This window comes from Bombina bombina, chromosome 7 (genome assembly GCF_027579735.1).
Source record: "Bombina bombina isolate aBomBom1 chromosome 7, aBomBom1.pri, whole genome shotgun sequence".
NCBI lineage: Eukaryota > Metazoa > Chordata > Amphibia > Anura > Bombinatoridae > Bombina > Bombina bombina.
Genome location: NC_069505.1, coordinates 381,066,450 through 381,093,491, shown reverse-complemented (window position 1 = coordinate 381,093,491; position 27,042 = coordinate 381,066,450). Strand labels below are relative to the sequence as shown.

The window sequence follows — 27,042 nt, the reverse complement described above, 5'->3', positions numbered from 1 at the left end:
TGCCTTTAAGAAGCACAGAAAATATTATAACAGATAAAATAATTAAGTTATAGCATCAATCTTTGTCAGAATATACAGTTTTAGCAAAGGATTGTTCCCCTCAGCAAATGATAACTAACCCAGGCAGCAGAAAAAAATACACAAATAAACGTTTTTTATATCACAGTCAATACCCTCAGCACAGCTCTGCTGTGAATGATTACTTCCCTCAAAAAAGACTCTTGAGATCCCTGAACTCTGTAGAGATGAACCGGATCATGCAGGAAGAAAATGAACCTCTGACTGAGTTTTTCTGATGCATAGTGAAAGCACCAAAATGGCCCCTCCCCCACACACATAACAGTGAGAGGGATCAGTGAACTGCTCTAATTTAAATCAAAACTATTGCCAAGTGGAAAAAAAGTGCCCAAAACATTTTTTCACCCAGTACCTCAGAGAAAAAAACGTTTTTACATGCCAGCAAAAAAACGTTTTACCTCAATAATTAATTGTCATTTAAAACCTATTGCAAGTCCCTGCAAAATAGGTTAAGTCTATGTATACAGTTTAAAAGCCAGAGAAGTACCATTTCCCAGAAAACTGAAGTGTAAAATATACATACATGACAGCCTGATATCAGCTACATCTACTGCATTCAAGGCTGAGTTTACATTATAAGGGTATGGCAGGATTTTCTCATCAATTCCATGTCAGAAAATAATAAACTGCTACATACCTCTTTGCAGATTAATCTGCCTGCTGTCCCCTGATCTGAAGTTTACCTCTCCTCAGATGGCCGAGAAACAGCAATATGATCTTAACTACTCCGGCTAAAATCATAGAAAAACTCAGGTAGATTCTTCTTCAAATTCTACCAGAGAAGGAATAACACACTCCGGTGCTATTATAAAATAACAAACTTTTGATTGAAGATATAAAAACTAAATATATCACCATAGTCCTCTCACACATCCTATCTAGTCGTTGGGTGCAAGAGAATGACTGGGGGTGACGTAGAGGGGAGGAGCTATATAGCAACTCTGCTGGGTGAATCCTCTTGCACTTCCTGTAGGGGAGCAGTTAATATCCCACAAGTAATGATGACCCGTGGACTGATCACACTTAACAGAAGAAACCTCTATCTACCCCCTAGAGGGAGAATAAAGAACCCCATAAGAGATCCAAAGGACCATTTAACAAGGGCTCAAATCAAACCAAGGGCAACCCAAGGTCGCCACAGGACACCTGCCCAGGGAGACTAACTCCCTAGAAGAACAAGGACCAGAAAAGTAAGGCCAGAGTCAGGAAAAACCGTCACTAGGATGACCAAAAAGTCACCCTCATATCCCTGACACAGCACACTACCACATATGGTGCTCCAGGCAACCGCAAGTTCCCTATGGTATAGTCAAACAGACAGGCTAGACAAGCATAGACAGGATAACTGTCCTAGCAGCTAAAACAGTATACTCCCAGAGAACACAGAGCCGCCTATAAACAAGAACTCACAATGACCAAACTCCAGGCAGCAAAGCTGACCCTAAGTCATCGTGGGATTCAACCCACGAGTAGCATCGAAAATTTTGACAAAAGCTTCTGACCAGAAAAAAAAAAGGGCTCCAAGGAGCGTCCCATCCCAGCAGCATACGCCACCAGTAGAGAGATGGGCACCATGAGTCCCTCCAACGAAGGGGAAGACAGACTCAAAGTAAACGATCAACACTAGAGCAGACCAAACCCAACCTTCCCTCCAGGGTAACGGTCCCAGCCCAAAGGCTAAATAAAGACCAAAGACAAGAGTCTCAGACCTCTGGAAGAAAAAAAGATGAATCTGCGAGAAAGCAAAAACCACCGAGTAGAACTCTAACCACTACTAAAACTGGTATACTACTATGAGTCATGACAGAACTTCGTGCTCTGGTACGAAAACCCTACACTGCAGCCTTCCATAAGAAGGAACACTCCCCCAGGGAAAAGTATTCTGACCCACAGCATCCTAATGCCAGAATCCAGCCCATAGCAGGAGCCTTACCTGGGTACAAACCCACAACCTCCTGCATCAGGTGCGATGGAGCCAACCTCTACTCCAAATCTCCCTTACCGTGACTGAGTACACAAGGAAAGGATAAACAAACCCTACAGGGCGATAAAAATAAGGACCCACGGGTCTTCACAGACTCTGAGGCACCTCCAAATCAAGGAGAACATGCAAGAACCCATTCCCCACCCTAGGTGAGAAAAGGAGGAACTAAAGCAACAGTAACCATCCCACCAATAGAGGAGAGACCCTTTGGCCAATATCGCCAGCCCAGTTGATACGACAACTGGAGTGTACAAGGAAACATCAGATGTCCAAGAAGACAAGTAGGGACCCGTCAGACCTCAACTTAAGCCTCAGGCAGATGTGAATCTCTCATGAGTTATATAAAATCCCGCCCCCTTCAAAAGGGACACGCGGGAGAACCAAACCCTAAGGTAAAGCAGAACCATCCATGCCCATTCCAGGCAAGAGACATGGTCCTTAAGCCAGAATCTTCAAAAAAAAACTGAACCAATCAAAAGATCTAACTTCCTGAGGAACTCATAAGCAGCCTCCTATGGATAGCAGCACACCCAAGACAAAGCCTTCCACCATCTAAAGTACTTAGACCTAAAGTACCTAGCAGCAGCCTCAAACCCAAGAGTCTGAAAGACTCCTGACCAGTTTAAGAAATTAGTAACCAGTACCCTTGGATCGCAAGGTAATCCTTTGCATACAGGCTAAACAACCTGATCCAGACGCTGTTAAGATAAATGGTCATCTTTCTGACCCCAGAAAGGCAAAAGTCTAACTGACCTCGGACCTCCTACCCTCAAGCCCGAAGGCTAGATCTGCAAAAAGGTCGAAGGATGGCACCAGAGTGTCTAAAAACAGAATTTATGTTTACCTGATAAATTACTTTCTCCAACGGTGTGTCCGGTCCACGGCGTCATCCTTACTTGTGGGATATTCTCTTCCCCAACAGGAAATGGCAAAGAGCCCAGCAAGCTGGTCACATGATCCCTCCTAGGCTCCGCCTACCCCAGTCATTCGACCGACGTTAAGGAGGAATATTTGCATAGGAGAAACCATATGATACCGTGGTGACTGTAGTTAAAGAAAATAAATTATCAGACCTGATTAAAAAACCAGGGCGGGCCGTGGACCGGACACACCGTTGGAGAAAGTAATTTATCAGGTAAACATAAATTCTGTTTTCTCCAACATAGGTGTGTCCGGTCCACGGCGTCATCCTTACTTGTGGGAACCAATACCAAAGCTTTAGGACACGGATAAAGGGAGGGAGCAAATCAGGTCACCTAAATGGAAGGCACCACGGCTTGCAAAACCTTTCTCCCAAAAATAGCCTCAGAAGAAGCAAAAGTATCAAACTTGTAAAATTTGGTAAAAGTGTGCAGTGAAGACCAAGTCGCTGCCCTACATATCTGATCAACAGAAGCCTCGTTCTTGAAGGCCCATGTGGAAGCCACAGCCCTAGTGGAAGGAGCTGTGATCCTTTCAGGAGGCTGCCGTCCGGCAGTCTCGTAAGCCAATCTGATGATGCTTTTAATCCAAAAAGAGAGAGAGGTAGAAGTTGCTTTTTGACCTCTCCTTTTACCAGAATAAACAACAAACAAGGAAGATGTTTGTCTAAAATCCTTTGTAGCATCTAAATAGAATTTTAGAGCGCGAACAACATCCAAATTGTGCAACAAACGTTCCTTCTTCGAAACTGGTTTCGGACACAGAGAAGGCACGACTATCTCCTGGTTAATGTTTTTGTTAGAAACAACTTTTGGAAGAAAACCAGGTTAGTACGTAAAACCACCTTATCTGCATGGAACACCAGATAAGGAGGAGAACACTGCAGAGCAGATAATTCTGAAACTCTTCTAGCAGAAGAAATTGCAACCAAAAACAAAACTTTCCAAGATAATAACTTAATATCAACGGAATGTAAGGGTTCAAACGGAACCCCCTGAAGAACTGAAAGAACTAAGTTGAGACTCCAAGGAGGAGTCAAAGGTTTGTAAACAGGCTTGATTCTAACCAGAGCCTGAACAAAGGCTTGAACATCTGGCACAGCTACCAGCTTTTTGTGAAGTAACACAGACAAGGCAGAAATCTGTCCCATCAAGGAACTTGCAGATAATCCTTTTTCCAATCCTTCTCGAAGGAAGGATAGACTCTTAGGAATCTTAACCTTGTCCCAAGGGAATCCTTTAGATTCACACCAACCGATATATTTTTTCCAAATTTTGTGGTAAATTTTTCTAGTTACAGGCTTTCTGGCCTGAACAAGAGTATCAATAACAGAATCTGAGAACCCTCGCTTTGATAAGATCAAGCGTTCAATCTCCAAGCAGTCAGCTGGAGTGGGACCAGATTCGGATGTTCGAACGGACCTTGAACAAGAAGGTCTCGTCTCAAAGGTAGCTTCCATGGTGGAGCCGATGACATATTCACCAGATCTGCATACCAAGTCCTGCGTGGCCACGCAGGAGCTATCAAGATCACCGACGCCCTCTCCTGATTGATCCTGGCTACCAGCCTGGGGATGAGAGGAAACGGCGGGAATACATAGGCTAGTTTGAAGGTCCAAGGTGCTACTAGTGCATCTACTAGAGTCGCCTTGGGATCCCTGGATCTGGACCCGTAGCAAGGAACCTTGAAGTTCTGACGAGAGGCCATCAGATCCATGTCTGGAATGCCCCACAGTTGAGTGATTTGGGCAAAGAATTCCGGATGGAGTTCCCACTCCCCCGGATGCAATGTCTGACGACTCAGAAAATCCGCTTCCCAATTTTCCACTCCTGGGATGTGGATTGCAGACAGGTGGCAGGAGCGAGTCTCCGCCCATTGAATGATTCTGGTCACTTCTTCCATCGCCAGGGAACTCCTTGTTCCCCCCTGATGGTTGATGTACGCAACAGTCGTCATGTTGTCTGATTGAAACCGTATGAACTTGGCCCTCGCTAGCTGAGGCCAAGCCTTGAGAGCATTGAATATCGCTCTCAGTTCCAGAATATTTATCGGTAGAAGAGATTCTTCCCGAGACCAAAGACCCTGAGCTTTCAGGGATCCCCAGACCGCGCCCCAGCCCATCAGACTGGCGTCGGTCGTGATAATGACCCACTCTGGTCTGCGGGAGGTCACCCCTTGTGACAGGTTGTCCAGGGACAGCCACCAACGGAGTGAGCCTCTGGTCCTCTGATTTACTTGTATCTTCGGAGACAAGTCTGTATAGTCCCCATTCCACTGACTGAGCATACACAGTTGTAATGGTCTTAGATGAATGCGCACAAAAGGAACTATGTCCATTGCCGCTACCATCAAACCTATCACTTCCATGCACTGCGCTATGGAAGGAAGAGGAACGGAATGAAGTATCCGACAAGAGTTTAGAAGTTTTGTTTTTCTGGTCTCTGTCAGAAAAATCCTCATTTCTAAGGAGTCTATTATTGTTCCCAAGAAGGGAACTCTTGTCGACGGAGATAGAGAACTCTTTTCCACGTTCACTTTCCATCCGTGAGATCTGAGAAAGGCCAGGACTATGTCCGTGTGAGCCTTTGCTTGAGGAAGGGACGACGCTTGAATCAGAATGTCGTCCAAGTAAGGTACTACAGCAATGCCCCTTGGTCTTAGCACCGCCAGAAGGGACCCTAGTACCTTTGAGAAAATCCTTGGAGCAGTGGCTAATCCGAAAGGAAGCGCCACGGACTGGTAATGCTTGTCCAGGAATGCGAACCTTAGGAACCGATGATGTTCCTTGTGGACAGGAATATGTAGATACGCATCCTTTAAATCCACCGTGGTCAAGAATTGACCTTCCTGGATGGAAGGATTGTTCGAATGGTTTCCATTTTGGACGATGGAACCTTGAGAAACTTGTTTAGGATCTTGAGATCTAAGATTGGTCTGAACGTTCCCTCTTTTTTGGGAACTACGAACAGATTGGAGTAGAACCCCATCCCTCGTTCTCTTAATGGAACAGGATGAATCACTTCCAGAAGATAACCTTGGGAGACTATGTCTAGCGCCCAAGGATCCAGAACATCTCTTGCCCAAGCCTGAGTGAAGAGAGAGAGTCTGCCCCCCACCAAATCCGGTCCCGGATCGGGGGCCCGCATCTCATGCTGTCTTGGGAGCAGTGGCAGGTTTCTTGGCCTGCTTTCCTTTGTTCCAGCCTTGCATAGGTCTCCAGGCTGGATTGGCTTGAGAAGTATTACCCTCCTGCTTAGAGGACGTAGCACTTGGGGCTGGTCCGTTTCTGCGAAAGGGACGAAAATTAGGTTTATTTTTGGCCTTGAAAGACCTATCCTGAGGAAGGGCGTGGCCCTTGCCCCCAGTGATATCAGAGATAATCTCTTTCAAGTCAGGGCCAAACAGTGTTTTCCCCTTGAAAGGGATGTCAAGCAATTTGTTCTTGGAAGACGCATCCGCTGACCAAGATTTTAACCAAAGCGCTCTGCGCGCCACAATAGCAAACCCAGAATTTTTCGCCGCTAACCTAGCCAATTGCAAGGTGGCGTCTAGGGTGAAAGAATTAGCCAATTTAAGAGCACGAATTCTGTCCATAATCTCCTCATAAGAAGAAGAATTACTAATAATCGCCTTTTCTAGCTCATCGAACCAGAAACACGCGGCTGTAGTGACAGGGACAATGCATGCAATTGGTTGTAGAAGGTAACCTTGCTGAACAAACATCTTTTTTAGCAAACCTCTAATTTTTTATCCATAGGATCTTGGAAAGCACAACTATCTTCTATGGGTATAGTGGCGCGCTTGTTTAGAGTAGAAACCGCCCCCTCGACCTTGGGGACTGTCTGCCATAAGTCCTTTCTGGGGTCGACTATAGGAAACAATTTTTTAAATATGGGGGGAGGTACGAAAGGTATACCAGGCCTGTCCCATTCTTTATTAACAATGTACGCCACCCGCTTGGATATAGGAAAAGCTTCGGGGGGCCCCGGGGCCTCTAGGAACTTGTCCATTTTACATAGTGTTTCTGGAATGACCAGATAATCACAATCATCCAAATTGGATAACACCTCCTTAAGCAGAGCGCGGAGATGTTCCAACTTAAATTTAAAAGTAATCACATCAGGTTCAGCTTGTTGAGAAATTTTTCCTGAATCTGAAATTTCTCCCTCAGACAAAACCTCCCTGGCCCCCTCAGACTGGTGTAGGGGCCCTTCAGAAACAATATCATCAGCGTCCTCATGCTCTTCAGTATATTCTAAAACAGAGCAGTCGCGCGTTCGCTGATAAGTGGGCATATTGGCTAAAATGTTTTGATAGAATTATCCATTACAGCCGTTAATTGTTGCATAGTAAGGAGTATTGGCGCGCTAGATGTACTAGGGGCCTCCTGTATGGGCAAGACTGGTGTAGACGAAGGAGGGGATGATGCAGTACCATGCTTACTCCCCTCACTTGAGGAATCATCTTGGGCATCATTTTTACTAAATTTTTTATGACATAAATCACATCTATTTAAATGAGAAGGAACCTTGGCTTCCCCACAGTCAGAACACAATCTATCTGGTAGTTCAGACATGTTAAACAGGCATAAACTTGATAACAAAGCACAAAAAACGTTTTAAAATAAAACCGTTACTGTCACTTTAAATTTTAAACTGAACACACTTTATTACTGCAATTGCGAAAAAGTATGAAGGAATTGTTCAAAATTCACCAAAATTTCACCACAGTGTCTTAAAGCCTTAAAAGTATTGCACACCAAATTTGGAAGCTTTAACCCTTAAAATAACGGAACCGGAGCCGTTTTTATATTTAACCCCTTTACAGTCCCTGGAATCTGCTTTGCTGAGACCCAACCAAGCCCAAAGGGGAATACGATACCAAATGATGCCTTCAGAAAGACTTTTCTATGTATCAGAGCTCCACACACATGCAGCTGCATGCCATGCTGTTCTCAAAAACAAGTGCGCCATACCGGCGCGAAAATGAGGCTCTGACTATGATTAGGGAAAGCCCCTATAGACTAAAGTGTCTAAAACAGTGCCTGCCGATATTATTTTACAAAAAATACCCAGATTAAATGATTCCTCAAGGCTAAATATGTGTAAATATGATCGATTTAGCCCAGAAAATGTCTACAGTCTTAATAAACCCTTGTGAAGCCCTTATTTACTGTCTGAATAAAAATGGCTTACCGGATCCCATAGGGAAAATGACAGCTTCCAGCATTACATCGTCTTGTTAGAATGTGTCATACCTCAAGCAGCAAAAGACTGCTCACTGTTCCCCAAACTGAAGTTAATTCCTCTCAACAGTCCTGTGTGGAACAGCCATGGATTTTAGTAACGGTTGCTAAAATCATTTTCCTCATACAAACAGAAATCTTCATCTCTTTTCTGTTTCAGAGTAAATAGTACATACCAGCACTATTTTAAAATAAACTCTTGATTGAATAATAAAAACTACAGTTAAACACTAAAAAACTCTAAGCCATCTCCGTGGAGATGTTGCCTGTACAACGGCAAAGAGAATGACTGGGGTAGGCGGAGCCTAGGAGGGATCATGTGACCAGCTTTGCTGGGCTCTTTGCCATTTCCTGTTGGGGAAGAGAATATCCCACAAGTAAGGATGACGCCGTGGACCGGACACACCTATGTTGGAGAAACCCATGGTATGACCAAGGGTAGTTCTGATATCAAGAAGTCTCAAGAGATACTTGCAGTATCGGTCTCTTGAAATCCCTGAAAAAAGAATAATGATGGGAGCCTCGCAGCTCCTGGCAGAAAAGGCAGGGAGACCCCTGCACTCCACATACTAGAGCAAAACGAAGGTCATGCCCGAATTTCCAGAACCTTCTCGTTAACATCACACTGACATTCAACCATCAGGATGGTTTTGCAGAAAGACTCTCCCTGGGACCCTGACTTCTTTCGTTAACATTACATTCACATATGCACCTGCTCCGCAAACTCACCTTAATAAACTAAATACATTATATAACTCGTTCTGCCGCTTTGTGCTACAATGTAACTACAGGACCCACCATTGTGACATGCTAAAAGAACTAAACTGGCTGTCGCTGGAATCCAGACGCACCCTCCATCTCTCCTGCCTTGTCTTTAAGAGCCTTTCTGGGAAGCTCCCACCCTACCTGAGCAGAATGCTCTTCCCTGCTATTCCCACCTCCTATAAACTCTGATCCAATAACAGCACATTATTTAGCTTGCCTCAATACAAAAAGAAAGCAGCTCGATCCTCCTTTTCCTACAGAGCGCCACAATTATGGAATGACCTCCCTCACACTTTAAAAACTTCCCCAAGCCTAAAATCCTTTAAGAGATCCTTCTATACATATCTCAAAAGAGAATGCTCCTGTCATGGTTGATTAAATATTTCGTACCTGCTCTATGTTAAATGTTTGCATATATTGTGTATTATTGTTTTTGTATTTTATTGTACCCTATTTATCAATGCAATGTTTTGTGATCCCAGGACATACTTGAAAATGAGAGAAATCTCAATGTATCCTTCCTGGTAAAATATTTTATAAATAAATAAATAAATATGGAAATAAAATGAAATGATTTTACCGGAATCTGTGCCGTGGAACAGGAACACGGCCCTTCAAGTGTGACAGATGGTAGTCTCACTTCTGACATGGACTTGAGTGAATAAAGGCAGGCAGCGAAACTCATCAACGCTGATTGCCAAGGAGCTGTTAATGAGTCGGGATGGTTTCGCAGAAAGACTCTCCCTGCATCTCCGAACTCTAACCTTCATCCATGCTCTCACTGAGAGGCTGACAGGATTACTTAACACTCCAGTTCCATTTCTAAGAGTACTACCATTGGATCGTAAGATAATCCTTTGTAGACAGGCTTGACTAACAGATCTACATGCCAGTGTAAATAAATCGAACCCATATTCTTGACCCCAAAAAGGCAAAGGTCTGTATCTGACCCCGGACCTCCGACCCACAAGCCCAAAAGGCTAGATCTGCTATAAGGTCGAAGGATAGCACCCGAGAGCCTAAAGACCACGGTATTACCAGGAGCAGTTCTTAGAGAAGATGACCTATCTCCAGAGATACTTACAGGATCAGTCTCCCAGAAATCCCTGTAACAGGAATAACAATGGGAGCCTCGCAGCTCCTGGTAGAAAAGACGGGTGATCCAGCCCCCTGCGCTCCAAGTACTAGAGCAAGCGAGAAGCTGAGAAAAAGGAAAAAAAAGGACATGCCCGCACTTCCAGACACAGATGACCCAACCCAAGACGGGGAAAAAAGGAGTCTTCGCCACCACAAAAGGAAATGAGGCTAGGCTACAAGAGTCGACATTCGGAAGATACCGAAAGTGAAAATGCAAATCATCCACCCACCCCGTATACCAGACCTCTGGAGGTCATCCACATCTCCAAACTCTAAAGGAATGGAAAACCACGGTTCCGAGACCAAAAGGGACCTCTAGAAACCACGCAGATGTCTTAAAAAGTCAGTCACGTATTTAAAGCAAATTGCAAGAAAAAGGCCAACTTAGATTGAAGCTCACAACCTCCCTTCCAGAAGCGTTGGATCTACGCACTAAGCCCCAACTTCGTAGAAGAATCCGAGCCCGGAGCCCGCATCAATAGGCCAAAGAGACATCCAGAATCCGACAGGATAATCAGCACCACGAGGGTGCCATGAACAGCAAGGAACAGCAGCTAGCACCCAACCAGTACCTGTCTGGTACAAGAACACTCCAGAACTGTCCAAGAAAAAAAAAAAGGAAATTTATGCTTAGCTGATAAATTTATTTCTTTTACGATATGACGAGTCCACAGATTTCATCCTTACTTATGGGATATCGCCTCCTGGTCAGCAGGAGGAGGCAAAGAGCACCACAGCAGAGCTGTATATATAGCTCCTCCCTTCCCTCCCACTCCAGTCATTCGACCGAAGTTAGGAACAGAAAGGAAAAGCCAAGGTGCAGAGGTGACTGAAGCTTAACAAAAATAAAGACCTGTCTCATAAAACGACAGGGTGGTCCGTGGACTTGTCAAAAGAAATAAATTTATCAGGTAAGCATAAATTTCTTTTACAAGATATGACGAGTCCACGGATTTCATCCTTACTTATGGGATACAATACCAAAGCTATAGGACATGGATGAAAGGGAGGGACAAGACAGGAACCTAAACAGAAGGCACCACTGCTTGAAGAACCTTTCTCCCAAAAACAGCCTTGGACGAGGCAAAAGCATCAAATTTGTAAAATTTGGAAAAAGTGTGAAGAGACGACCAAGTTGCAGCCTTTCAAATCTGTTCAACAGAAGCATCATTTTTAAATGCCCATAAAGAAGCCACAGCCCTAGTAGAATGAGCCGTAATTATTTCAGGTGGCTGCTGTCCAGCAGTCTCATATGCAAAACGGATGATACTCTTCAGCCAAAAAGAAAGGGAGGTAGTCGTAGCTTTCTGGCCCATACGTTTTCCGGAAAAAACAACAAATAATGTGATTGACAAAATGCTTTAGTCGCCTGCAAATAAAACTTCAGGGCACGGACCACGTCCAAATTATGCAACAGCTGCTCCTTCTTCGATGAAGGATTGGGACACAATGAAGGAACAATCATTTCCGGATTAATATTTTTGTTGGAAACAACCTTAGGAGGAAAACCAGGTTTGGTACATAACACTACCTTATCGGAATGAAAAATAAGGTAAGGAGAATCACACTGTAGAGCTGAAAGCTCAGAAACTCTGCAAGCAGAAGAAATAGCAACTAAAAATAAAACTTTCCAAGATAACAACTTAATATCCATGGAATGCATAGGTTCAAACGGAACCCCTTGAAGAACTTTAAGAACTAAATTCAAACTCCAAGGAGGAGCAATAGGTCTAAACACAGGCCTGATCCTAGTCAGAGCCTGACAAAAGGATTGAACATCCGGAATATCTGCCAGACGTTTGAGTAGAAATCTGTCCCTTTAAGGAACTTGCTGATAACCCCTTCTCCAATCCTTCTTAGAGAAAAGACAAAATCCTAGGAATCCTAATCTTACTCCATGAGTAACCCTTGGATTCGCACCAATAAAGATATTTATGCCATATCTTATGGTAAATCTTTCTAGCAACAGGCTTACGTGCCTGAATCAAGGTATCAATGACCGAATCAGAGAACCTTCGCTTAGATAAAATCAAGCGTTCAATCTCCAAGCAGTCAGCTGTAGAGAAATTAGATTCAGATGATGGAAGGGTCTCTGAATGAGAAGGTTCTGCCTCAATGTAAGCTTCCACGGTGGCAGAGATGACATGTCCACCAGATCGGCATACCAAGTCCGAAGCCCTCTCCTGTTTGATCCGAGCAATCACCCGGGGAAGGAGGGCAAACGATGGAAACACATAAGCTAGGTTGAACGACCAAGGCATCTATCAGTTCGGCCTGAGGATCCCTGGACCTGGATCCGTATCTCGGGAGCTGGGCATTCTGACAAGATGCCATAAGATCCAGCTCCTGCCTGCCCCATCTGAGAATCAGGGTGGCAAAGACCTCCGGATGGAGTTCCCATTCCCCCGGATGAAACGTCTGTCTGCTCAAAAAATCTGCTTCCCAGTTGTCCACTCCTGGGATGTAGATTGCTGACAGATAACAAGAGTGAGCCTCCGCCCACCGAATTATCTTGGATACTTCTGTCATTGCTAAGGAACGCCTTCTTCCTCCCTGATGATTGATGTAAGCCACAGTCGTGATATTGTCCGACTGAAATCGGATGAATTTGGCCGAAGCCAACTGAGGCCAAGCCTAAAGCGCATTGAATATTGCCCTCAACTCCAGAATATTGATTGGAAGTAGAGACTCCGACAGAGTGCACACACCCTGAGCCTTCAGGGAATTCCAGACTGCACCCCATCCTAGTAGACTGGCGTTCGTTGTCACCATCACCCATGAGCGTCTGCGGAAGCACGTCCCTTGGGACAGATTATCCTGCAACAACCACCAAAGAAGAGAGTCTCTTGTCTCCTGATCCAGATCTATCTGAGGAGACAAATTTGCATAATCTCCATTCCACTGTTTGAGCATGCTCAGTTGTAGAGGTCTGAAATGAAAACGAGCAAATGGAATGATGTCCATTGCCGCCACCATCAATCCAATTACCTCCATGCACTGAGCCACTGATGGCCGAGGATTGGACTGAAGGGATCGGCATGCATTCAGAATCTTTAACTTTCTGACTTCCGTCAAGAAGATGTTCATGGATATAGAGTCTATTAGAGTTCCCAGGAAAGGAACCCTTGTCTGTGGAATTAGTGAACTCTTTTCTAGATTCACCTTCCACCCGTGAGTCCTTAGAAAGGATAGAACCATGTTGGTATGAGACTTTGTCTTTGAAGATGACGCCTGGATCAGAATATTGTCCAGATGAGGCGCCACTGCAATGCCCCGCGGCCTGAGAACCGCCAGCAGAGACCCTAGAACTTTTGTGAAGATCCTGGGAGCCGTGGCCAGCCCGAAAGGAAGGGCCACAAACTGAAAATGTTTGTCCAGAAAGGCAAACCTCAGGAACTGGTGATCTCTGTGGATAGGAATATGAAGATATGCATCCTTTAAGTCCATGGTAGTCATATATTGACCCTCCAGGATCAATGGAAGAATTGTCCGAATAGTCTCCATCTTGAAGGATGGAACTCTGAGAAACTTGTTTAGACACTTAAGATCTAAAATGGGTCGGAACGTTCCCTCTTTTTTGGGAACCACTAAAAGATTTGAGTAAAACCCCTGCCCCTGTTCTGGAACGGGACAAATTACTCCCATAGTGGAGAGGTCTTTTACACAACGTAAGAACGCCTCTCTTTTTATCTGGTCTACAGACAATCGTGTAAGAAGAAACCTTCCCCTTGGGAAGGAATTTTTGAACTCCAACTGATACCCTTGAGACACGATTTCTAGTGTCCAGGGATCCTGAACGTCTCTTATCCAAGCCTGGACAAAGAGAGAAAGTCTGCCCCCTACTAGAGCCGGTCCCGGAACGGGGGCCGCCCCTTCATGCTGTCTTGGGAGCAGCAGCGGGCTTCTTGGGTTGTTTACCCTTGTTCCAAGCCTGGTTGGGTCTCCAGGTGGACTTGGCTTGTGAATAATTCCCTTCCTGCTTAGTGGAAGATGGAGGGGTGACTCCTTTGAAATTGCGAAAGAAACGAAAATTACTCTGTCGTTCCTTTTGTTTAGATGTCTTATCTTGATGGAGGTGGTGACCCTTACCTCCTGTAATGTCAGAAATGATTTCTTTCAAGTCAGGCCCGAATAGGGTCTTTCCCTTGAAAGGAATAGCCAAAAGCTTGGATTTAGAGGACATATCCGCAGACCAAGATTCCAACCATAGGGCTCTCCGTGCTAAGATGGAGAATCCTGAACTCTTAGCGGCCAAATTGGTGATCTGAAAGGCAGTATCCGTAATAAAGGAAGTAGCCAGCTTAAGGGCCTTAATTCTATCTTGTATTTCCTCCAAAGAAGTCTCCGTCTTAAGAGACTCTTCTAGAGCTTCAAACCAAAAGCAGCCACAGTTGTGACTGTTACAATGCAGGCCGCTGGTTGCAATAAAATTCCTTGATGAACATAGAGCTTTTTGAGAAGACCGTTCAACTTCTTATCTATGGGGTCTTTGAAAGCACAACTGTCCTTGATAGGAATAGTTGCACGCTTCGCCAGGGTAGAGATAGCTCCCTCCACCTTAGGGACCGTCTGCCAAGAGTCCCGAACTGTGTCAGCTATAGGGTACATTTTCTTAAAAATAGGGGAAGGAGAGACGGGATACCCGGTCTTCCCCATTCCCTTGCAACAATTTCCGAAATTCTCTTAGGAACCGGAAAACATCGGAATAAGAAGGAACCTCTAAGCATTTGCCTATCTTACACAATTTGTCTGGTGGGACCACAATAGAGTCACAGTCCTCCAGAGTCATCAAAACCTCTCGCAGTAACAGACGGAGTTGTTAAAGTTTAAATCTGAAAGAAATGACGTCCAAATCTGTCTGGGGCAATGCACTTCCTGAATCAGACAGTTCCCCCTCAGACAGTGTCTCCCCACCCCCCAATTCAGAGCTCTGGGAGGGTACATCGGAGATAGCCATCAAAGCATCAGAAGTCGCAGGAACCACATGGGTTTCTGTCCTGCTGCGTTTGCATTGTAACACTGGCAACTTAGATAAAACTTCTGTAAGAGTGGATGACATAAATGCAGCCATATCCTGCAGAGTGAATGAAGTGGATGCAGTTGAAGAACACGGAGTCGCTTGGGCAGGCGTTAAAGGTTGTGACGCTTGGGGAGAAAGATGCGGCATACCCAGAGTCTCATCAGGCTGAGAAACATCCTTAGATGTACTTGCATCAAAGAAAATTTGTTCTTTAAACTGTAAAGCCCTCTCAGTACATGAGGGACAAAAAGTAACAGGGGGTTCCACATCGGCATTCAAACATAATGAACATGTGACAGTTTGCAAATCCATATCTCAAACAAGAATGAATATGGTACTATCAATATAAATGACAAAAGCACAGTCTGTCTATGTAAACATTTTTCTTTTCTTTTGTATAAAAAAAAACAGAAAAATGGAAACGTTTTATGTTCAAAACTAAGGCAGCTATAAGCTTGTTTGACTTATAATGTGCTTATAATCGCTGCTATAATATACTGTTATGCTTTGCTCTAGAAGCATTCTGTGTCTTAAAATACTTAAATATATTTTACAAAAAGAAAGAAGTGTAAACCAGTGCACCACGCCACAGCTCCGCTGCGGAGCCTACCTGCCACCACGACACAGTGACACAAACAGTCAAACACCCAGACGCTCAAGACCGCCTGCTTTAATTACTATAACCATGCGGTCTCGACAAGCTTCCGGGAAACACGTCCTCTGCAGATCTTAGCCAGAAGAAAGAGCGCGGCTCCAAGACGCATCCGGTCTGAAGCGCGCAAAGTCAGCTCCGCCCCTTGTGGGTGGTAATCAGAGAGAAGGCCTCTAGCAAGGTAAAAAAATGGCCGAATAAAATCAATAAGCAACTGTAAACCCTGAAACTACCCAGTAATGCTCACAGCAGTTAAACACAGTAACAAAACGCATTAACATATTACGGTCTGTTAAGCCGTTTTTCTCAGCAATCCCCAGCGTCAAACAACAGCCCTGATTATAATAACGTCACTGTAGGAGCCAAATGAACATAGTTAGCCCCACTACGTGACACTGACTGTTAGCATTTCACATTGTCCCTTGAAATACCCTGTACCACCAATTGAAGTCAGTCTTAAAGCCCATATGAGAGGCAACCCCTACAGCCCTTTTCTGAGTTAAGATTGTCCCAGAATAAAAAAGCTGTACATACCTGAAAGCTGAGCGACAGCATGATCAGTCCCACATTCAAGAGGTTCTGCAGTTCCCTCCTGTAGAGCTGTGGAGACATACCGGGTCTTAGTTAAAATATGCTAAGACCATAATCTGAAGGGCAGCACACATCATGGGAGGCATAGAGAGAATAGAATCCCTCCAGTTTCCATTGCTTTGAAGCCACCAGATGCTTCTCTTTTGTAACTGAAGAGACTGATCTGGTCTAGGCTACACCCTAAAACAAAGTAGCACACTTAGGCACTACACAAAAAATAATAAACTCTTGATTGAAGAATCTAAACTAACACCTCACTTTACCTCTTCCTATCACTAACACAGGCAAAGAGAATGACTGGGGTGGGAGGGAAGAGGAAAGCTATATATACAGCTCTGTTGTGGTGTTCTTTGCCTCCTCCTGATGACCAGGAGGCGATATCCCATAAGGATGAAATCCGTGGACTCGTCATATCATGTAAAAGAAATCGACCTAAAGGTTTGATAATATGAACTAGAAACATAACTATGTTCTTAACAAAAAAGTGTGCAACTTCCGAGGAATTGCCCACGCGACTACAACATCGCAAGTATCAGTTGCAGAGAAAGAACGTTCCCAAAACAGAAAAGTAAATTTATGCTTACCTGGTAAATTAAATTTCTTCTATGGTACGACAAGTCCACGGATTTATCCTTTACTTGTGGGATATTATCCTGCTGCTAACAGGAAGTGACAAAGAGCACCACAGCAGAGGTGTCTATATAGCTCCTCCCTTAGCTCCACCCCCCAGTCATTCGACCGAAGGTACAGGAAGAAAAAGGAGAAACTATAAGGAGCAGAGGTGACCGAAGTTTAAAATAAAAAAATATAATCTGTCATAAAATGACAGGGCGGGCCGTGGACTCGTCGTACCATAGAAGAAATTAATCAGGTAAGCATAAATTTACTTTTCTTCTATAAGGTACGACGAGTCCACGGATTCATCCTTTACTTGTGGTATACAATACCAAAGCTACAGGACACGGATGAACGGGAGGGACAAGACAGATGGTTAAACAGAAGGCACCACTACTTGAATTACTTTTCTCCCAAAAATAGCCTCCGAAGAAGCAAAAGTATCAAATTTGGAAAAGGTATGAAGCGAAGACCAAGTCGCAGCCTTACAAATCTGTTCAACAGAAGCATCATTTTTTAAAGCCCATGTGGAAGCCACCTCTCTAGTAGAGTGAGCTGTAATCCTTTCAGGAGGCTGCTGTCCAGCAGTCCCGTATGCCAAACGGATGATGCTTTGCAGCCAAAAAAAGAAAGAGGTAGCCGTAGCTTTTTAACCTCTACGTTTTCCAGAATAGACAACAAACAAAGAAAATGTTTGACGGAAATCCTTGGTTGCTTGCAAGTAAAACTTCAAAGCACGAACCACGTCCAAGTTGTGCAATAGAAGCTCCTTCTTAGAGGAAGGATTAGGACACAGAGAAGGAACAACAATTTCCTGATTGATATTCCTATTAGTAACAACCTTAGGAAGGAATCCAGGTTTGGTACGCAAAACCACCTTATCAGCATGGAAAACAAGATAAGGCGAGTCGCATTGCACCGCAGATAGTTCAGAAACTCTTCGAGCCGAAGAGATAGCAACTAAAAACAGAACTTTCCAAGATAGAAGCTTAATATCTAATGCATAGGTTCAAACGGAACCCCTTGAAGAACTTTAAGAACTAAATTCAAACTCCATGGCAGAGCAACAGGTTTAAACACAGGCTTTATTCTAACTAAAGAATGACAGAACGACTGAACGTCTGGAACATCTGCCAGACACTTGTGCAGTAGAATTGATAAAGCAGATATCTGTCCCTTTAAGGAACTAGCTGATAGCCCCTTCTCCAATCCTTCTTGGAGAAAGGACAAAATCCTAGGAATCCTGATCTTACTCCATGAGTAGCCTTTGGATTCGCACCAATAAAGATATTTACGCCATATCTTATGATAAAATTTTCCTAGTGACAGGCTTTCAAGCCTGAATCAAGGTATCTATGACCGACTCGGAGATTGAACGCTTGATTTTATCCAAGCGGGATTTCTCTAAGCAGTCAGCCGCAGAGAAAGTAGATTTGGATGCTGGAACGGACCTTGAATCAGAAGGTCCTGTCTCAGTGGCAGAGTCCATGGTGGAAGAGACAACACGTCCACCAGGTCTGCATACCAAGTCCTGCGTGGTCACGCAGGTGCTATCAAAATCACCAAAGCTCTCTCCTGTTTGATGCTGGCAATCAGACGAGGAAGTAGAGGAAATGGTGGAAACACATAAGCCAGGTTGAACGACCAGGGTACTGCTAGAGCATCTATCAGTACTGCCTGAGGATCCCTTGACCTGGACCCGTAACAAGGAAGTTTGGCGTTCTGACGAGACGCCATCAGATCCAATTCTGGTGTGCCCCATTGCTGAATCAATTGTGCAAACACCTCCGGATGGAGTTCCCACTCCCACGGATGAAAAGTCTGACGACGAGAAAATCCGCTTCCCAGTTCTCCACTCCTGGGATATAGATTGCTGATAGATGGCAAGAGTGAGTCTCTGCCCATCGAATTATTTTGGTAACCTCTATCATCGCTAGAGAACTCTTTGTTCCCCCCTGATTGATATATGCTACAGTCGTGATATTGTCCGACTGGAATCTTATAAATCTGGCCGACACCAGCTGAGGCCACACCTGAAGCGCGTTGAATATCGCTCTCAGTTCTAGAATATTTATCGGGAGGAGAGTCTCCTCCTGAGTCCACAAACCCTGGGCTTTCAGGGAATTCCAGACTGCACCCCAGCCCAATAGGCTGGCGTCAGTCGTCACTATGACCCATGCTGGCCTGCGGAAACACATTCCCTGGGACAGATGATCCTGTGACAACCACCAAAGAAGAGTCTCTCTGGTCTCTTGATCCAGATTTATCTGAGGAGATAAATCTGCATAATCCCCATTCCACTGTTTGAGCATGCATAGTTGCAGTGGTCTGAGATGCAAGCGAGCAAACGGAACCATGTCCATTGCCGCTACCATTAGTCCGATTACCCCCATACACTGAGCCACTGACGGCCGAGGAATGGAATGAAGAGCTCGGCAGGTGGTTAAAATCTTTGATTTCCTGACCTCCGTCTGATAGATTCGGTGGACATGAAAATTTTTCTGAGTTCCCAGGAATGGATCACTTGTGAGAGGGATAAGTGAACTCTTTTTTACGTTCACTTTCCACCCGTGAGATCTTCGAAAAGCCAACACGATGTCCGTGTGAGATTTGGCTAGTTGGTATGTCGACACCTGAATTAAGATATCGTCCAGATAAGGCGCCACTGCTATGCCCGCGGCCTTAGAACCGCCAGAAGAGACCCTAGCACCTTTGTGAAAATTCTGGGAGCTGTGGCCAACCCGAAGGGAAGAGCCACAAACTGGTAATGCTTGTCCAGAAAGGCGAACCTGAGGAACTGGTGATGATCTTTGTGGATAGGGATGTGTAGATACGCATCCATTAAGTCCACGGTGGTCATATATTGACCCTCCTGGATCATTGGTAAAATAGTCCGAATGGTCTCCATCTTGAATGATGGGACTCTGAGGAATTTGTTTAGGATCTTGAGATCTAAAATTGGTCTGAAGGTTCCCTCTTTTTTGGGAACCACAAACAGATTGTAGAACCCCTGCCCCTGTTCTGTTTTCGAAACTGGGCAGATCACTCCCATGGTATATAGGTCTTCTACACAGCGTAAGAACGCCTCTCTTTTTGTCTGGTTTACAGACAATTGAGAAAGATGGAATCTCCACCTTGAAGGAGAATCTTTGAAATCTAGAAGATACCCCTGGGTTACGATTTCTAAAGCCCAGGAGTCCTGAACGTCTCTTGCCCAAGCCTGAGCAAAGAGAGAAAGTCTGCCCCCTACTAGATCCAGTCCCGGATCAGGGGCTACCCCTTCATGCTGTCTTGATGGCAACAGCGGGCTTCTTGGCCTGTTTACCTGTGTTCCAAGTCTGGTTAGGTCTCCAGACTGACTTGGATTGAGCAAAATTCCCTCCCCTCTTGCTTTGCAGCAGGGGAAGAGGTAGAGGGACCACCTTTGAAGTTTCGAAAGGAACGAAAATTATTTTGTTTGGTCCTCATCTTATTTGTCTTATCCTGAGGAAGGGCATGGCCTTTCCCGCCATTGATGTCTGAAATGATCTCTTTCAGATCAGGCCCGAATAGGGTCTTAACCTTGAAAGAGAGCTAAAAGCTTAGATTTTGATGACACATCAGCAGACCAGGACTTAAGCCATAACGCTCTACGCGCTAAAATGGCAAAACCTGAATTCTTTGCCGCTAATTTAGCCAGTTGAAAAGCAGCATCTGTAATGAAAGAATTAGCTAGCTTGAGAGCCCTAATTCTATCCAGAATATCATCTAATGGGGTCTCAACCTGAAGAGCCTCCTCCAGAGCCTCGAACCAAAAAGCAGCTACAGTAGTTACGGGAACAATGCACGCTATAGGTTGGAGAAGAACACTCTGATGAACAAATACTTTCTTTAGGAGATCCTCTAATTTTTTTATCCATAGGATCTTTGAAAGCCCAACTGTCCTCAATAGGTATAGTTGTACGCTTAGCCAGGGTAGAAATAGCACCCTCCACCTTAAGGGACCGTCTGCCACGAGTCCAGCATGGTGTCTGATATGGGAAACATTTTCTTAAAAGTAGGAGGGGTAGCGAACGGAATACCTGGTCTATCCCACTCCTTAGTAACAATGTCCGAAATCCTCTTAGGGACCGGAAAAACATCAGTGTAAGCAGGAACCTCTAGAAATCTGTCCATTTTACACAATTTCTCTGGAACTACAATAGAGTCACAATCATCCAGAGTCGCTAAAACCTCCCTGAGCAATAAGCGGAGGTGTTCTAGTTTAAATGCCGTCATATCCGAGTCTGTCTGAGGGAACATCTTTCCTGAATCAGAAATCTCTCCCTCAGACAGCAAATCCCTCACCCCCAACTGAGAACATTGTGAGGGTACATCGGATACGGCTAATAAAGCGTCAGAGGGCTCAGCATTTGTTCTCACACCAGACCTACTGCGCTTCCCCTGCAACCCAGGCAGCTTAGATAATACATCTGTGAGGGTAGTATTCATAACTGCGGCCATATCTTGCAGGGTGAAAGAATTAGACGCACTAGAAGTACTTGGCGTCGCTTGTGCGGGCGTTAATGGTTGTGACACTTGGGGAGAATTAGATGGCATAATCTGATTCCCTTCTGACTGAGAATCATCCTGCGACATACTTTTACTAGCTAAAATATGTTCTTTGCAATTTATTGACCTTTCAGTGCATGAGGGACACATTCTAAGTGGGGGTTCCACAATGGCTTCTAAACAAATTGAACAATGACTTTCCTCAATGTCAGACATGTTGAACAGGCTAGTAATGACTACAAACAAGCATGAAAACACTGTATTTAGTGAAAAAAACAACAATCTTAAAAAAAGGTACTGCGCCTTTAAGAGAAAAAAAAAGGATACACGTTCTGCAAAACAGCTTTAAAATGCACCAAATTTTTGATAGCTTGCTTGAAGAAATTAAAAACTAACGGCTAGATTTAGAGTTCTGCGGCCAAAGGGGTGCGTTAGCTACGCGTGCTTTTTTCCCCCACAACTTTTAAATACCGCTGGTATTTAGAGTTCACAGAAGGGCTGCAATAGGCTTCAAAAAGGGAGCGTACAGGCATATTTACCGCCACTGCAACTCTCAATACCAGCGGTGCTTACGGACACGGCCAGCTTCAAAAACGTGCTTGTGCACGATTTCCCCCATAGGAAACAATGGGGCAGTTTGGGTGAAAAAAAACCTAACACCTGCAAAAAAGCAGCGTTCAGCTCCTAATGCAGCCCCATTGTTTCCTATGGGGAAACACTTCCTAAGTCTGCACCTAACACCCTAACATGTACCCCGAGTCTAAACACCCCTAACCTTACACTTATTAACCCCTAATCTGCCGACCCCGCTATCGCTGACCCCTGCATATTATTTTTAACCCCTAATCTGCCGCTCCGTACACCGCCGCAACCTAAGTAATCCCTATGTACCCCTAATCTGCTGCCCCTAACACCGCCGACCCCTATATTATATTTATTAACCCCTAATCTGCCACCCCCAACGTCGCCGCCACCTACCTACAATTATTAACCCCTAACCTGCCGACCGGACCTCACCGCTACTATAATAAATGTATTAACCCCTAAAGCTAAGTCTAACCCTAACCCTAACACCCCCCTAAGTTAAAAATAATTTAAATCTAACAAAATAAAACAAATCTTATTAATTAAATTATTCCTATTTAAATCTAAATACTTACCTGTAAAATAAACCCTAATATAGCTACAATATAAATAATAATTATATTGTAGCTATTTTAGGATTTATATTTATTTTACAGGCAACTTTGTATTTATTTTAACCAGGTACAATAGCTATTAAATAGTTAATAACTGTTTAATAGTTACCTAGTTAAAATAATTACAAAATTACCTGCAAAATAAATCCTAACCCAAGTTACAATTAAACCTAACACACTACACTATCAATAAATTAATTAAATAAACTATCTACAATTATATCAACTAAACTACAAAAACAAACAAACACTAAATTACAAAAAATAAAAAAAGATTACAAGAATTTTAAACTAATTACACCTACTCTAAGCCCCCTAAAAAAAATTAAAGCCTCCCAAAATAAAAAAAAATGCCCTACCCTATTCTAAAATAAAAATTGTAAAGCTCTTTTACCTTACCAGCCCTTAAAATGGCCTTTTGCGGGGCATGCCCCAAAGAAAACAGCTCTTTTGCATTTAAATAAACATACAATACCCCCCCCCCCCCAACATTACAACCCACCACCCACATACCCCTAATCTAACCCAAACACCCCTTAAAAAACCTAACACTAAGCCCCTGAAGATCTTCCTACCTTATCTTCACCACGCCGGGTATCACCGATCCGTCCAGAAGAGGCTCCGAAGTCTTCCTCCTATCCGGCAAGAAGAGGTCCAGAAGAGGGTTCAAAGTCTTCATCCTATCCGGCAAGAAGAGGAGATCCGGACCGGCAAACATCTTCATCCAAGCGGCATCTTCTATCTTCTTCCACCCGGCGCGGAGCGGGACCATCTAGAAGCAGCCGACGTGGATCCATCCTCTTCTTCCGGCGACTCCCGACGAATGAAGGTTCCTTTAAGGGACGTCATCCAAGATGGCGTCCCTCGAATTACGATTGGCTGATAGGATTCTATCAGCCAATTGGAATTAAGGTAGGAAAAATCTGATTGGCTGATTGAATCAGCCAATCAGATTCAAGTTCACGCCATCTTGGATGAAGTCCCTTAAAGGAACCTTCATTCGTCGGGAGTCGCCGGAAGAAGAGGATGTATCCGCGTCGGCTGCTTCAAGATGATCCCGCTCCGCGCCGGATGGAAGAAGATAGATAGAAGATGCCGATTGGATGAAGATGTTTGCCGGTCCGGATCTACTCTTCTTGCCGGATAGGATGAAGACTTTGGACCCTCTTCTGGACCTCTTCTTGCCGGATAGGAGGAAGACTTCGGAGCCTCTTCTGGACGGATCGGTGATACCCGGCGTGGTGAAGATAAGGTAGGAAGATCTTCAGGGGCTTAGTGTTCGGTTTTTTTAAGGGGTGTTTGGGTGGTGGGTTGTAATGTTGGGGGGGGGGGTGTATTGTATGTTTATTTAAATGCAAAAGAGCCGTTTTCTTTGGGGCATGCCCCGCAAAAGGCCCTTTTAAGGGCTGGTAAGGTAAAAGAGCTTTACAATTTTTATTTTAGAATAGGGTAGGGCATTTTTTTTTATTTTGGGGGGCTTTGTTTTTTTTAGGGGGCTTAGAGTAGGTGTAATTAGTTTAAAATTCTTGTAATCTTTTTTTTATTTTTTGTAATTTAGTGTTTGTTTCTGTAATTTAGTTTAGTTGATTTAATTGTAGATAATTGTAGATAGTTTAATTAATCGTGTAGTGTTAGGTTTAATTGTAACTTAGGTTAGGATTTATTTTACAGGTAATTTTGTAATTATTTTAACTAGGTAGCTATTAAATAGTTAATAACTATTTAATAGCTATTGTACCTAGTTAAAATAAATACAAAGTTGCCTGTAAAATAAATATAAATCCTAAAATAGCTACAATATAATTATTATTTATATTGTGGCTATATTAGGGTTTATTTTACAAGTAAGTATTTAGATTTAAATAGGAATAATTTATTTAATAAGAATTATTTTATTTCGTTAGAATAAAATTATATTTAACTTAGGGGGGTGTTAGTGTTAGGGTTAGACTTAGCTTTAGGGGTTAATACATTTATTATAGTAGCGGTGAGGTCCGGTCGGCAGATTAGGGGTTAATAATTGTAGGTAGGTAGCGGCGACGTATGGGGGGGGGGCAGATTAGGGGCTAATAAATATTATGTAGGGGTCGGCGATGTTAGGGGCAGCAGATTAGGGGTACATAGGGATAATGTAGGTTGCGGCGGTGTGCAGTCGGCAGATTAGGGGTTAAAAAATTTAAGAGTGGCGGCGATGTGTGGGGGCCTCGGTTTAGGGGTACATAGGTAGTTTATGGGTGTTAGTGTACTTTAGAGCACAGTAGTTAAGAGCTTTATGAACCGGCGTTAGCCCAGAAAGCTCTTAACTCCTGGCTTTTTCCTGCGGCTGGAGTCTTGTCGTTAGATTTCTAACGCTCACTTCAGCCAAGACTCTAAACACCGGCGTTAGAAAGATCCCATTGAAAAGATAGGATATGCAATTGGCGTAGGGGGATCTGCGGTATGGAAAAGTCGCGGCTGGAAAGTGAGCGTTAGACCCTTTCCTGACTGACTCTAAATACCAGCGGGCGGCCAAAACCAGCGTTAGGAGCCCCTAACGCTGGTATAAACGGCTAACGCAGAACTCTAAATCTAGGCGTAATATTTTATCACCTCTTTCACTTTACCCTTCCTAGTACTTACGTAAAGGATGAATCCGTGAACTCGTCGTACATTATAGAAGAAATTATTTCAGACACAAGCTTATTACAACAAATCAAACACATCCTAACCGGATCAAAATAAAAAGTTAAGCAGTACCTGCGGGTGAACGACTAAGGAGAATGGGCACGCCAACAGGACCAGCCGATCAAAGCCCCCTCTCCCAAGCTCAGAACTGGAACCGATACATAAAAGAAAGAAAAACTGAGACATCAAGGAGATTGGCTTCATCGCCAAACGTCTAACTCAGCTTGTCATCCGGCACAAAAGGCAGAGGATCCCTCGGCCCACTAGAATTGGAATCCTCCAGCACTGCCAAAACATGCCTTTGTAGAACACAAAGACATGCCAGCCTATAACGGAAGGCAAAATTATCCCTCGCCGGATTGATGGCCTCAGAGGCCGTCGCTTCCCCAGAAGGCCGAACTGAATCAGGCGATCTCATGCCCGACGGGCCCTGGTTGACAGAACACGGCCAGTACCTTAAAAATATTTCACTTGGGAGATATAAATGAACCAGCACCATAGATATGGCCATGCGGAACCGTGCCGTAACCTCTGGAGGAAACAAGCTGCCTTCCGGAGAAGGAGCAACAGCAATAGGGACACCTGCTTGCAGAGCAAAAGAATGTTCTTGAGCACGCACCTCACAGGACATGGAATCCTTGGGGGCGGATGGCTCAACTCACTTTAAGTTCCCTGATTCGGGAGAAGAGAGTACGGCAATCGGAACGTAACTGATGGGCATTGATAACCCGGGCCATTTCATATTCTTTGCAAGACACATTCTCTGAATCGGAGATATCCGTGTCTAAAAAAAAAAAAAAAAAAAAAAAATCAGAATCCTCCATAACTTTAAGATTGCAAAAATGGACAAACATTAAACCGCACCCTTCATTTTTTTACACCCCCACTCACTCACCACCTCCTGTGAACCAGTCAACTAACGAGCAGACTCTCTCCGTCGGCCATTCAGTAAGAAAACGGAAGCGGAATACAACGTAACCGCACCCGGTCATGAGGTGCACCGTGCAAGTCACAAAAAGGGCGCGCAAATCTAAAGAGACCGCGACAACTGATAAGGCCGTTATGTTCTGAATAGCCAAGAGCCCAAGTATCACTACACATAAGCAGACAGAATCACATAAACATGATTAAAGTCCCCCCTGTTCAATAACACCCCTCAGGAGATATTAACCCTTGATTTCTTAAGATAAAGGAGTCCCACTGGAACCCTGACTTCTTTCGTTAACATTACATTCACATAGCGAAATAAAATGAAACAATCTTACCGGAATCTGTGCCGTGGAAAAGAAACACAGCCCTTCACAAGTGTGACAGATAGTAGCCTCGCTTCTGACATGGATTTGAGTGAATAAAGGCAGGCAGCGAAACTCGTCAATGCCAATTGCCAAGGAGCTGTTAATATGAGTCAGGATGGTTTTGCAGAAAGACTCTCCCTGCATCTCCAGACTCTAAACTTCATCCAAGCTCTCACTGAGAGGCTGACAGGATTACTTAACACTCCAGTCCCATTTCTAAGAGTACTACCCTCCATAAGAGACTATCTTCAATATTCTGAAACTTCTCTGCCAACCTCCTGTGACGAAAGGCAAAGAATGACTGGGGGATGAGGGAAGTGGGGGAGATATTTAAGCCTTTGGCTGG

The 27,042-nt window shown here is 44.2% G+C and overlaps 1 protein-coding gene across 5 annotated transcripts in view; it reads right to left on the bottom strand.

Moving 5' to 3' along the window:
* Positions 1–27,042, bottom strand: part of LOC128666479 (RAF proto-oncogene serine/threonine-protein kinase) — a 530,187-nt gene that overhangs the window by 236,508 nt on the left and 266,637 nt on the right. The window lies entirely within an intron of this gene.